Below are 11,511 nucleotides of genomic sequence, written 5' to 3'. Positions count from 1 at the left end.
CGTAGTGTTTCTTGAAACACCTCAGAACTGATTATTTTCTGTAAGCTTGTGAAAAATCATTAAGAACAACTTGTTTCTCGCGTTAACTGTGTTCCGCGTACGTGTTTCACCACGAAGCAGGAAGCAGTCATCCATTTTTACGGTACATATGAATAGCGAGACAGAGCACGAGTAGCGCTTACGGAGGCTGTGACTGTACACGTTGTTTGAAATAAAAATTATGTAGCTCAAGTACGATTAAGAAAAACGTTGATGGCTGTTAAATATCGGAATGTCTTAAAAGTTCTTTTACAGCGACATAGCAATAAGATATCCAGTACATAAATTGGACCTACTTTCAAGTACGGAACAACACCGCTGACCGCTCATCGTGGTTGTGTTTGTTTAAATCAAGAATATACTTACGGTGAACGAAGTATAGTAACTGGATGTCATCTGAGTAACATACGCTTCAGGAACATATCAAAGTCTCTAAGGCTGTCCAAGTCGGCTACTGGGAATGTGATTGTGAAGTGAAAACCACAGTTTAGTCAAGACCTGGGGAGTGTACACACAGAACTGATTTATTCTTCACCTTATTCTGAAGCATCTCACACAGCTTATGTTTGAAACAGTCACCTCATTTTCACTGGAATTTATATTGCCCAGTAGGATCGATAATAACATTACACAGAAATAAAACCCGAAATTATCTTGCTCTATATTACCTCAGACTCATATGGAACTGTCCACATGCTTGGTGAATCATAACGAGCACAACGAGCGATATACTTTCCATAACATGCTGCTATTATGCTGTGTTGATTATCTCGCTTTGGATTTGAATTTCGATTCGGATACAACTGTAACTATTTGTATGTTGCCTACACCGCACTTGGAATGGGTTCTGGAATTTATTGTCTTAGAACTTATCACAGTCTCCTGCTTTTTACCGTTTGTGAACGTGTTCCACAGTCGTTTGTACTACAGTCTGGGAACTGTATACTGGAAATCATCAACCATGCACGTAGAGAGGTTTTGCGTTTGTGTTTAGCGGGGTATAAAATTCTACAGGTACGTATTCGGTTTGAATCTTGATGGCAGAAAAAAGTTTTCATCACTGCTATATGGTCAGCAAGGCAAAGAAGTGTGGTGATATTAAGTTCCGAGACCCTAGTCACAGAGCCAATGTGCTGACTTAAATTTCAACGCCCTTTGCAGAGTCTCGTTGAAGTGAGGGCACTTGATGTTGGTGATGGGCGTTAAGCTTTCTGGCAGATTTGGTGCTATTCCAGGAAATCCCTCCTTGCAGCTACATAGTCACCACAATATCACACTACACTGTACACTGAGATCACGCAAGTCATGGGACAGCGATATGCGCACATACAGATGACGGTAGTACACAGCGTACGAAAGGACAGTGCATTGGCGTAGCTGTCATTTGTTCTCAGTTGATTCATGTGAAAAGGTTTCCAACCTGATTATGACCTCACGATGAGAATTAACAGACTTTGAAAGCGGAATCAACAGAGATTTAAATATTCTGAGAGCCAAAGTGTCAAGAGTGTGTAGAGAATATCACATTCCAGGCATTAACTCTCACCACTGACAATGCAGTGGCCGACGGCCGGCAGTTAACGCGCAGAACAGTGGTGGTTGTTTTTAGTTGTCAGTGCTAACAGACAAGCGACACCATGTGAAATAACCGTAGACATTAATTTGGGGTGTACGACGAATGTGTCCGCTAGACACTGCGGCGAAATTTGTTTCATATGGCTCTGAGCACTATGGGACTTAACTGCTGAGGTTATCAGTCTCCTGGAACTTAGCACTACTTAAACCTAACTAACGTAAGGACATCACACACATCCATGCCCGAGGCAGGATTCGAACATGCGACCGTAGCGCTCGCTCGGTTCCAGACTGTAGCGCCTAGAACCGCTCGGCCACCCAGGCCGGTGCGAAATTTGGGATTAATGAGCTATGGCAGCAGACGACCGACGTGAGTGCCTTTACTAACAGCACAAAATCGCCTGCAGCGGTTCTCCTGGGCCCGTGACCATATCGATTGGACTCTACACAACTGAAAAACGTGGTCTGGTCAGATGAGTCCCGATTTAAAGTGGTAAGAGCTGATGGTAGGGTTCGAGTGTACCGCAGACCCCACGATGCCATTTGTACTGTGCAAGCTGGTGGTAGCTGCAAGATGAGGTGGGCTGTCCAACAGAACCGACCATTGACCGAAAATTGTTATGATCGGCTACTTAAACTAACTTACGCTAAGGACTACACAAACACACCCATGTTCAAGGGAGGACTCGAATCTCCGGCGGGAGGGCTGTGCGATTCGTGACGTGGCGCCTCTAACCGCGCGGCTCGGCTACTTGGAGGCCATTTGCAGCTGTTCTACATCTACATCCATATCCATACTCCGCAAGCCACCTGACGGTGTGTGGCGGAGGGTACCTTGAATACCTCTATCGGTTCTCCCTTCTATTCCAGTCTCGTATTGTTCGTGGAGAGAAAGACTGCCGGTATGCCTCTGTCTGGGCTCTAATCTCTCTGATTTTATCCTCATGGTCTCTTCGCGAGATATACGTAGGTGGGAGCAATATACTGCCTGACTCCTCGGTGAAGGTATGTTCTCGAAACTTCAACAAAAGCCCGTACCGAGCGTCTCTCCTGCAGAGTCTTCTACTGGAGTTTATCTGTCATGTCCGTAACGCTTTCGCGATTACTAAATGATCTTGTAACGAAGCGCGCTGCTCTCCGTTGGATCTTCTCTATCTCTTCTATCAACTCTATCTGGTACGGATCCCACACTGGTGAGCAATATTCAAGCAGTGGGCGAACAAGTGTACTGTAACCCACTTCCTTTGTTTTCGGAATGCATTTCCTTAGGATTCTTCCAATTAATCTCAGTCTGGCATCTGCTTTACCGACGATCAACTTTATATGGTCATTTCATTTTAAATCACTACTAATGCCTACTCCCAGATAATTTATGGAATTACCTGCTTCCAGTTGCTGACCTGCTACACTGTAGCTAAATGATAAAGAATCTTCCTTTCTATGCATTCGCAGCACATTACACTTGTCTACATTGAGATTTAATTACCATTCCCTGCACCATGCGTCAATTCGTTGTATATCCTCCTGCATTTCAGTACAACTTTGCATTTTTACAACCTCTGGATATGCTACAGCATCATCCGAAAAAAGCCTCAGTGAACTTCCGATGTTATCCACAAGGTCATTTATATATATTGTGAGTAGCAACGGTCCTACGACACTCCCCTGCGGCACACCTGAAATCACTCTTACTGCAGAAGACTTCTCTCCATTGAGAATGACATGCTGCGTTCTGTTATCTAGGAACTCATCAATCCAATCACACAATTGGTCTGATAGTCCATATGCTCTTACTTTGTTCATTAAACGACTGTGGGGAACTGTATCGAACGCCTTGCGGAAGTCAAGAAACACGGCATCTACCTGTGCACCTGTGTCTATGGCCCTCTGATTCTCGTGGACGAATAGCGCGCGCTGGGATCGTCTTTTTCGAAACCCATGCTGATTCCTACAGAGTAGATTTCTAGTCTCCAGAAAAGTCATTATACTCGAACATAAAACGTGTTCCAAAATTCTACAACTGATCGACGTTAGAGATATATGTCTATAGTTCTGCACATCTGTTCAACGTCCCTTCTTGAAAACGGGGATGACCTGTGCCCTTTTCCAATCTCTTGGAACGCTACGCTCTTCCAGAGACCTACGGTACACCACTTCAAGAAGGGGGGCAAGTTCCTTCGCGTACTCTGTGTGAAATCGAACTGGTATCCCATCAGGTCCGGCGGTCTTTCCTCTTTTGAGCGATTTGAATTGTTTTTCTATCCCTGTGTCATCTATTTCGATATCTACCATTTTCTCATCTGTGTGACAATCTAGAGAAGGAACTACAGTGCAGTCTTCCTCTGTGAAACAGCTTTGGAAAAAGACATTTAGTATTTCGGCCTTTAGTCTGTCTTCTCTGTTTCAGTACCATTTTGGTCGCACAGCGTCTGGACATTTTGATTTGATCCACCTACCGCTTTGACATAAGACCAAAATTTCTTAGGATTTTCTGCCAAGTCCGTACACAGAACTTTACTTTCGAATTCATTGAACGCCTCTCGCATAGCCCTCCTCACACTACATTTCGCTTCGCGTAATTTTTGTTTGTCTGCAAGGCTTTGGCTATGTTTATGTTTGCTGTAAAGTTCCCTTTGCTTCCGTAACCGTTGTTTTGCCATGGTGGCTCTTTTCCATCTCTTACGATCTTGGCACATACTCATCTAATGAATATTGTACGCTAGTTTTGAACGTTGTCCACTGATCCTCAACACTATCTGCAGAATGAGCCCGGACAGTTCCCAGCGTTTGGAGCAGCTACCATCAGCTACTCTGATAAAGCAAGACACAAATTTTCTCCTGCTGAGACGCTACTCATTACCACCGAGCGAGGTGGCGCAGTGGTTAGCACACTGGACTCGCATTCGGGAGGACGACGGTTCAATCCCGTCTCCGGCCATCCTGATTTAGGTTTTCCGTGATTTCTCTAAATCGTTTCAGGCAAATGGCGGGATGGTTCCTTTGAAAGGGCACGGCCGATTTCCTTCCCAATCCTTCCCTAACCCGAGCTTGCGCTCCGTCTCTAATGACCTCGTTGTCGACGGGACCTTAAACACTAACCACCACCACCACCACGCCACTCATTACCATAAGGTGACCTGGTGAAAGTGGTGGATGACGTTAAAAGTATCACCATGAAAACGTTATTGTTTGTAAAAACACCAAGTATGGTACTTTCAATGTGGGTCATACCTACAGGGTGTTTCAAAAATGACCGGTATATTTGAAACGGCAATAAAAACTAAACGAGCAGCGATAGAAATACACCGTTTGTTGCAATATGCTCGGGACAACAGTACATTTTCAGGCGGACAAACTTTCGAAATTACAGTAGTTACAATTTTCAACAACAGATGGCGCTGCATGTGATGTGAAAGATATAGAAGACAACGCAGTCTGTGGGTGCGCCATTCTCTACGTCGTCTTTCTGCTGTAAGCGTGTGCTGTTCACAACGCGCAAGTGTGCTGTAGACAACATGGTTTATTCCTTAGAACAGAGGATTTTTCTGGTGTTGGAATTCCACCGCCTAGAACACAGTGTTGTTGCAACAAGACGAAGTTTTCAACGGATGTTTAATGTAACCAAAGGACCGAACAGCGATACAATAAAGGATGTGTTTGAAAAACTTCAATGGACTGGGAACGTGACGGATGAACGTGCTGGAAAGGTAGGGCGACCGCGTATGACAACCACAGAGGGCAATGCGCAGCTAGTGCAGCAGGTGATCCAACAGCGGCCTCGGGTTTCCGTTCGCCGTGTTGCAGCTGCGGTCCAAATGACGCCAACGTTCACGTATCGTCTCATGCGCCAGAGTTTACACCTCTATCCATACAAACTTCAAACGCGGCAACCCCTCAGTGCCGCTACCATTGCTGCAAGAGACACATTCGCTAACGATATAGTGCACAGGATTGAAGACGGCGATATGCATGTAGGCAGAATTTGGCTTACTAACGAAGCTTATTTTTACCTGGAGGGCTTCGTCAATAAACAGAACTGGCGCATATGGGGAACCGAAAAGCCCCATGTTGCCGTCCCATCGTCCCTGCATCCTCAAAAAGTACTGGTCTGGGCCGCCATTTCTTCCAAAGGAATCATTGGCCCATTTTTCAGATCCGAAACGATTACTGCGTCACGCTATCTGGACATTCTTCGTGAATTTGTGGCGGTACAAACTGCCTTAGACAACACTGCGAACACCTCGTGGTTTATTCAAGATGGTGCCCGGCCACATCGTACGGCCGACGTCTTTAATTTCCTGAATGAATATTTCGATGATCGTGTGATTGCTTTGGGCTATCCGAAACATACAGGAGGCGGCGTGGATTGGCCTCCCTATTCGCCAGACATGAACCCCTGTGACTTCTTTCTGTGGGGACACTTGAAAGACCAGGTGTACCGCCAGAATCCAGAAACAATTGAACAGTTGAAGCAGTACATCTCATCTGCATGTGAAGCCATTCCGCCAGACACGTTGTCAAAGGTTTCGGGTAATTTCATTCAGAGACTACGCCATATTATTGCTACGCATGGTGGATATGTGGAAAATATCGTACTATAGAGTTTCCCAGACCGCAGCGCCATCTGTTGTTGAAAATTGTAACTACTGTAATTTCGAAAGTTTGTCCGCCTGAAAATGTACTGTTATCCCAAGCATATTGCAACAAACGGTGTATTTCTATCGCTGCTCGTTTAGTTTTTATTGCCGTTTCAAATATACCGGTCATTTTTGAAACACCCTGTGTATACAATGGATAGGCAAAATAATGTGAACACCTGTACTTACTGGGGAATGGTTTATTATTGAGGGGTTGGACCCCCATTTGCCCGTAATGAAGCTGCGATTCTTCTTGGAATACTGACGTGTAATTATTGCATAGTCTCCAGTGGAATGTTATGCCACTCTTCGATATAACTCCTGTAGTGACGAGAGAGGCAGAAATCTCCGGAGTCTGCGCCCCATCGCCGCCCACAAGGGACTGCGCTGGCCAGGGAAGACGCTGCAGTTCAGTTGCATGCTCCTCACACAACGATTGTACTCTTCTGACTGTGCGAATGGATGCATTGTCGTCCTGAAATATGGCATCATTGTTGGGAAACACTATTTGAATCATGGTGTGCACCTGATCACCTGAAATATTCACGTAATCGTTGGGTATAACACGGCATTTGAGAGTAATGATGGAACCAGCAGATACCATGATATGGCTGCCCAGTCACGCCTCCACTTTCATGCAACCGTCGGAATCAAGCAGTCAGGATTGTAGGCTTCCTTTGGCGTTATTCAGACGTAAACCCGGCCCGATGTTGGAAATAACGAAACGTTGACTCGTCGGACCATATGACGTGTTTCCACTGATCAGCCGTCCAGGATTTATGATCCTGACACCATGTTTTACGCTTCTTTTCGTTGGTTGTCGCCACTAATGGTTTAGGTGCAGCAGTTCGTCCATGAATATTCTCTTCATAGAATTCGCGGCTGACAGTGTCGATAGATACGGGGTCTCGAGGATGGCTATTGAGCTCTGCAGTCACTTCAGCCGCTACAGTTTTGTGTCGTTTTGACACAAGTCGTGTTAGCGTTCGACGAACTCTGTCTTTTATATTTCATTTGCCACCCACCATTACGTTTACACGATGATGTCTTTCCATGTTTTGTGTAGGCTGCCATGACTGTTGAAACAGTTGCTCCTGAAACATTGAAAAAGTTGGATGTCTTGGTTACTGACGCTTCAGCTAATCGGGTGCCCCCGCAGCGCGAGCTGGCCGTGTGGTTTGAGGCGACATGTCACGTATTGCGCGGTTCCTCCCGCCGGAGGTTCGAGTCTCTCTCTCGGGTATGGGTGTGTGTGTTGTTATTAGCATAAGTTAGTTTAAGTAGTGTGTAAGTCTAGGGAGCGAGGACCTCAGCAGTTCAGTCCCCTAGAACTTCACACGCACGTAATCGGACCCCCACAATCGGCCCTCTTTGGAACTCTGTTAGATCTTTCATTGCATGTTGACTTCGGCCTCTGAATGCAAATACGAAGTTTGCACTACTCGTGAACACGTACAGTCCAGAGCGACACATGCATTGTTGACTGTCAAACACAACCATCCCATTATTACCACTGTTCACATAATTTTGCCTATCCCTTGTAAATAATGGTTGCAGATTGATGAAACTAGGATAATATTTATACAACTGTTCAGTTTCGCAGAGTAGTATATGATTCAGTTTCAGGAGTATTCGGAAGAAACGTTGCTGGATTTGAAGTGAGATCACTCAGCATAAGAATGTAAAACTGGTTGGTGAACTGTATGTGGGGATTGGCAGTGTTGTTGAAGGAATGGAAGAAGTCCTCCTTGGCTTCGTCCAGCTGCTCGTTCAGAAGTAACAGGAATTTAGCTTTGTTCTCTTTTACGCCAGTCGCAAGGTTTACTGAAATCAGGAAACACAGATTGAAAAAACATCCAGTCAGCATCAGCTGACGTCTCCAAGTGTCTTTTCCTTTCAGAACATTTTCATGTCCTGTTTCGGCATGTGCAGCAAACGAAAATGAGGAACACGACGCAACTCCACACTCCGCATAGCAGGCAACAATAGCCTCGCGTGTGTTGCGTAACTCCGAACCTTATAACAGACAAGCAACCTGTTTACATTAGATAATCAATTAATTAATAGTGCATACGTAATATACATGAGTACTTGATATTTTTATGACGACAGTTTATCAAAATGCTTATGATACACACAATTAAATAAAAAATGAACGGCGAACGGGTAAAAAGGAACGGTTTCGCAAAACCGATTGATCACCAGTGAAGTAGTTCCCAACAATTGAAGAGTTTGACCATCTCTATTGTGAAGGCCACGGATATCCCACGTACTTGTGAGACAGCGTCATCGGCAAATGATGAAGTACTAAAGGGTCTCCATTTGTCCTGCTGGTCGAATCGTCCAATATTTGCTTTTTGGCGCATTCAGATGTGACGGTGGCCTGATGTTGAAGAACATGGAACTCGAGAACATGCATATTCATCGTCAAGATTGAAGTGGGGCAATACTATCAGTTTCACAAGTGCTAAATGTAATTCTCTCAGAGAGAGCGAAGGGTCTGAAAGAACAGTTGGACGGAATGGACAGTGTCTTGGAAGGACAAACAAGGATAATGAAATGTAGTTGAATTAAGTCAGGCAATGCTGAGCGAGTTAGATTACGAAACGAGACACTTAAAGTAGTAGATGATTTTTGCTATTTAGGAAGCAAAATAACTGATGATGGCCAAAGTAGAGAGAATATAAAAGTAGACTGGCAACGTCAAGAAAAGCCTTTCTGAAGTAGTGAAATTTGCTAACATCCAGTGTAGATTTAAGTGTCAGGATGGAAGTATTTGTATGGAGTGTAGCCTTGTACGGATGTGAAACATGGACGATAAACAGTTTACACAAGAAGAGAATGGAAGCTTTTGAAATGCGGTGCTGCAGAAAAATTCTGAAGATTAGATGTGTAGATCATGTAACTAATGAGGAAGTACTGAACAGAATTCGGGAGCAAAGAAATGTATGGCACAACCTGACTAGAAGAAAGGCTCGGTTGGTAGGACATATTCTGAGTCTTCAAGGGATCGCCAGTTTAGTGCGAAGGGAATTGTGGGGGCCCGAAATCGTAGAGGGATACGAAGAGATGAGTATGGTAAGCAGATTCAGAAGGATGTAGGTTGCGGTAGTTACTGGGAGATGAAGTGGCTTGCACAGGAGAGAGTATCATGGAGAGCTGTAAATCGCAAATTTGTGGCAAGGTCTTATGGGACCAAATTGCTGAGATCCTCGGTCCCTAAGCCTACAAACTGCTTAATCTAACTTACACTATGGACAAGACACACACCCATGCCCTAGGGGGGACTCGAACCTCCGACGAGGGGAGCCGCGCCGCCCATCACAAGGCGCCCTAAGCCGTGCGGCTACCCCAAGCGACACGGAGAGCTGCATCAAACCAGTCTTCGAACTGAAGACCACAACAGTAAATACGGATTTCGCCTCAGTATGCTGGCAGTGTCTCGTTCTTCCACTATTTCAACCTGCCGCAACAACACGGGGCCTCTGGAGAAGAGACGAGCATTGCCTTTCGCAGTCCTCTTTGCTTCCAACTTTCCTCTGTGCGAGTAAGTAAATGTGAGAACGCGGCTAGTTTCAACTTTACTCCAGCGTGGCCTGAATTTTCATTGAGTGGTGGTATCACAGTGCCATGTAGCAGATGGACAGTACTGAAACCTTAGTGGCTGTTGAATGCACTGCGGCAGAAGTCTGTTTTTGCACAGCTCAGTTGGACAGTTGTTCGTGGGAACATCCCTCTCTTTTTTACGTGAGGCAGACGGTCTTGGACAAGGGAACTGCAGGCTGTTCTTCAGGTGGGTCTGTTAAGTTATGAAACCTTCCTAAAAGCGCTTCACTGGTATTATTGACAATGGCACTTGATTAATCTAATTTAAATTGAGATTACAATTAACTCTTTTCATTTCTTTGCGAAGGTTAGAAAATATTGCACGACCGATTATTATTCTTAACTTTCTTACATAAACTGACGTGACCATCTTTGTCCTTTTGCCGTTAATTTCGTGGTCTTGTGTGTGTTATGTTTTAGTATCACGAGCAGCTATCTCTGAGGCGTGTTGCAATCTGGGTTTTGATTATTCGTGTGTAGGCTTCTCAGTGGGGCATTTTCGATTTTGAAGGAGATTTCTTTGTGACTGTCTAAACTTGGATCCTCTGCCTATCACTTGGTAGTCCCTGAAAGCTTACCGATCATTGGTATTGCTTGAACGACAGAACTCAATGCCCTGAATGCAACAAATGATTACGAATTCCTATTTATTGCATGGATTTTGAATTGATTGGAGAGAGGCTGAATATTGACCCTCAGCCGATCATACGGTCTAAGCTTGTCTGCCCATGTCGAATGAAAGTAGTGGTTGAGACATTAATTGTTAATACGATGCCTACCTTAGTTATTTGTTGTTGTGGTCTTCAGTCCAGAGACTGGTTTGATGCAGCTCTCCATGCTACTCTATCCTGTGCAAGCTTCTTCATCTCCCAGTACCTACTGCAACCTACATCCTTCTGAATCTGTTTTATGTATACATCTCTTGGTCTCCCTCTACGAATTTTACCCTCCACGCTGCCCTCCAATACTAAATTAGTGATCCCTTGATGCCTCAGAATATGTCCTACCAACCTATCCCTTCTTCTAGTCAAGTTGTGCCACAAATTTCCTTTCTCCCCAATTCTGTTCAATACCTCTACCCATCTAACCTTCAGCATTCTTCTGTAGCACCACATTTCGAAAGCTTCTATTCTCTTCTTGTCTAAACTATTTATTGTCCACGTTTCACTTCCATACATGGCTACATTCCATGTAAATACTTTCAGAAACGACTTCCTGGCACTTAAATCTACACTCGATGCTAACAAATTTCTCTTCTTCAGAAACGCTTTCCTTGCGATTGCAGTCTAAATTTTATATCCTCTCTACTTCGACCATCGTGAGTTATTTTGCTCCCCAAACAGCGTCTTAATTGCTAATCTAATTCTCGCAGCATCACCTGATTTAATTCGACTACATTCCATTATCCTCGTTTCGCTCTTGTTGATGTTCATCGTATATCCTCCTTTCAAGACACTGTCCATTTCGTTCAGCTGCTCTTCCAGGTCCTTTGCTGTCTCTGACAGAATTACAATGTCATCGGCGAACCTTAACGTTTTTATTTCTTCTCCATGGATTTTAATTCCTACTCCGAATTTTTCTTTTGTTTCCTTTACTGCTTGCTCAATATACAGATTGAATAACGTCGGGGATAGGCTACAAGCCTGTCTCACTC

The sequence above is a fragment of the Schistocerca piceifrons genome, chromosome 3, assembly GCF_021461385.2.
Source record: "Schistocerca piceifrons isolate TAMUIC-IGC-003096 chromosome 3, iqSchPice1.1, whole genome shotgun sequence".
Lineage (NCBI taxonomy): Eukaryota > Metazoa > Arthropoda > Insecta > Orthoptera > Acrididae > Schistocerca > Schistocerca piceifrons.
Note: the sequence above shows the minus strand (reverse complement) of the source record.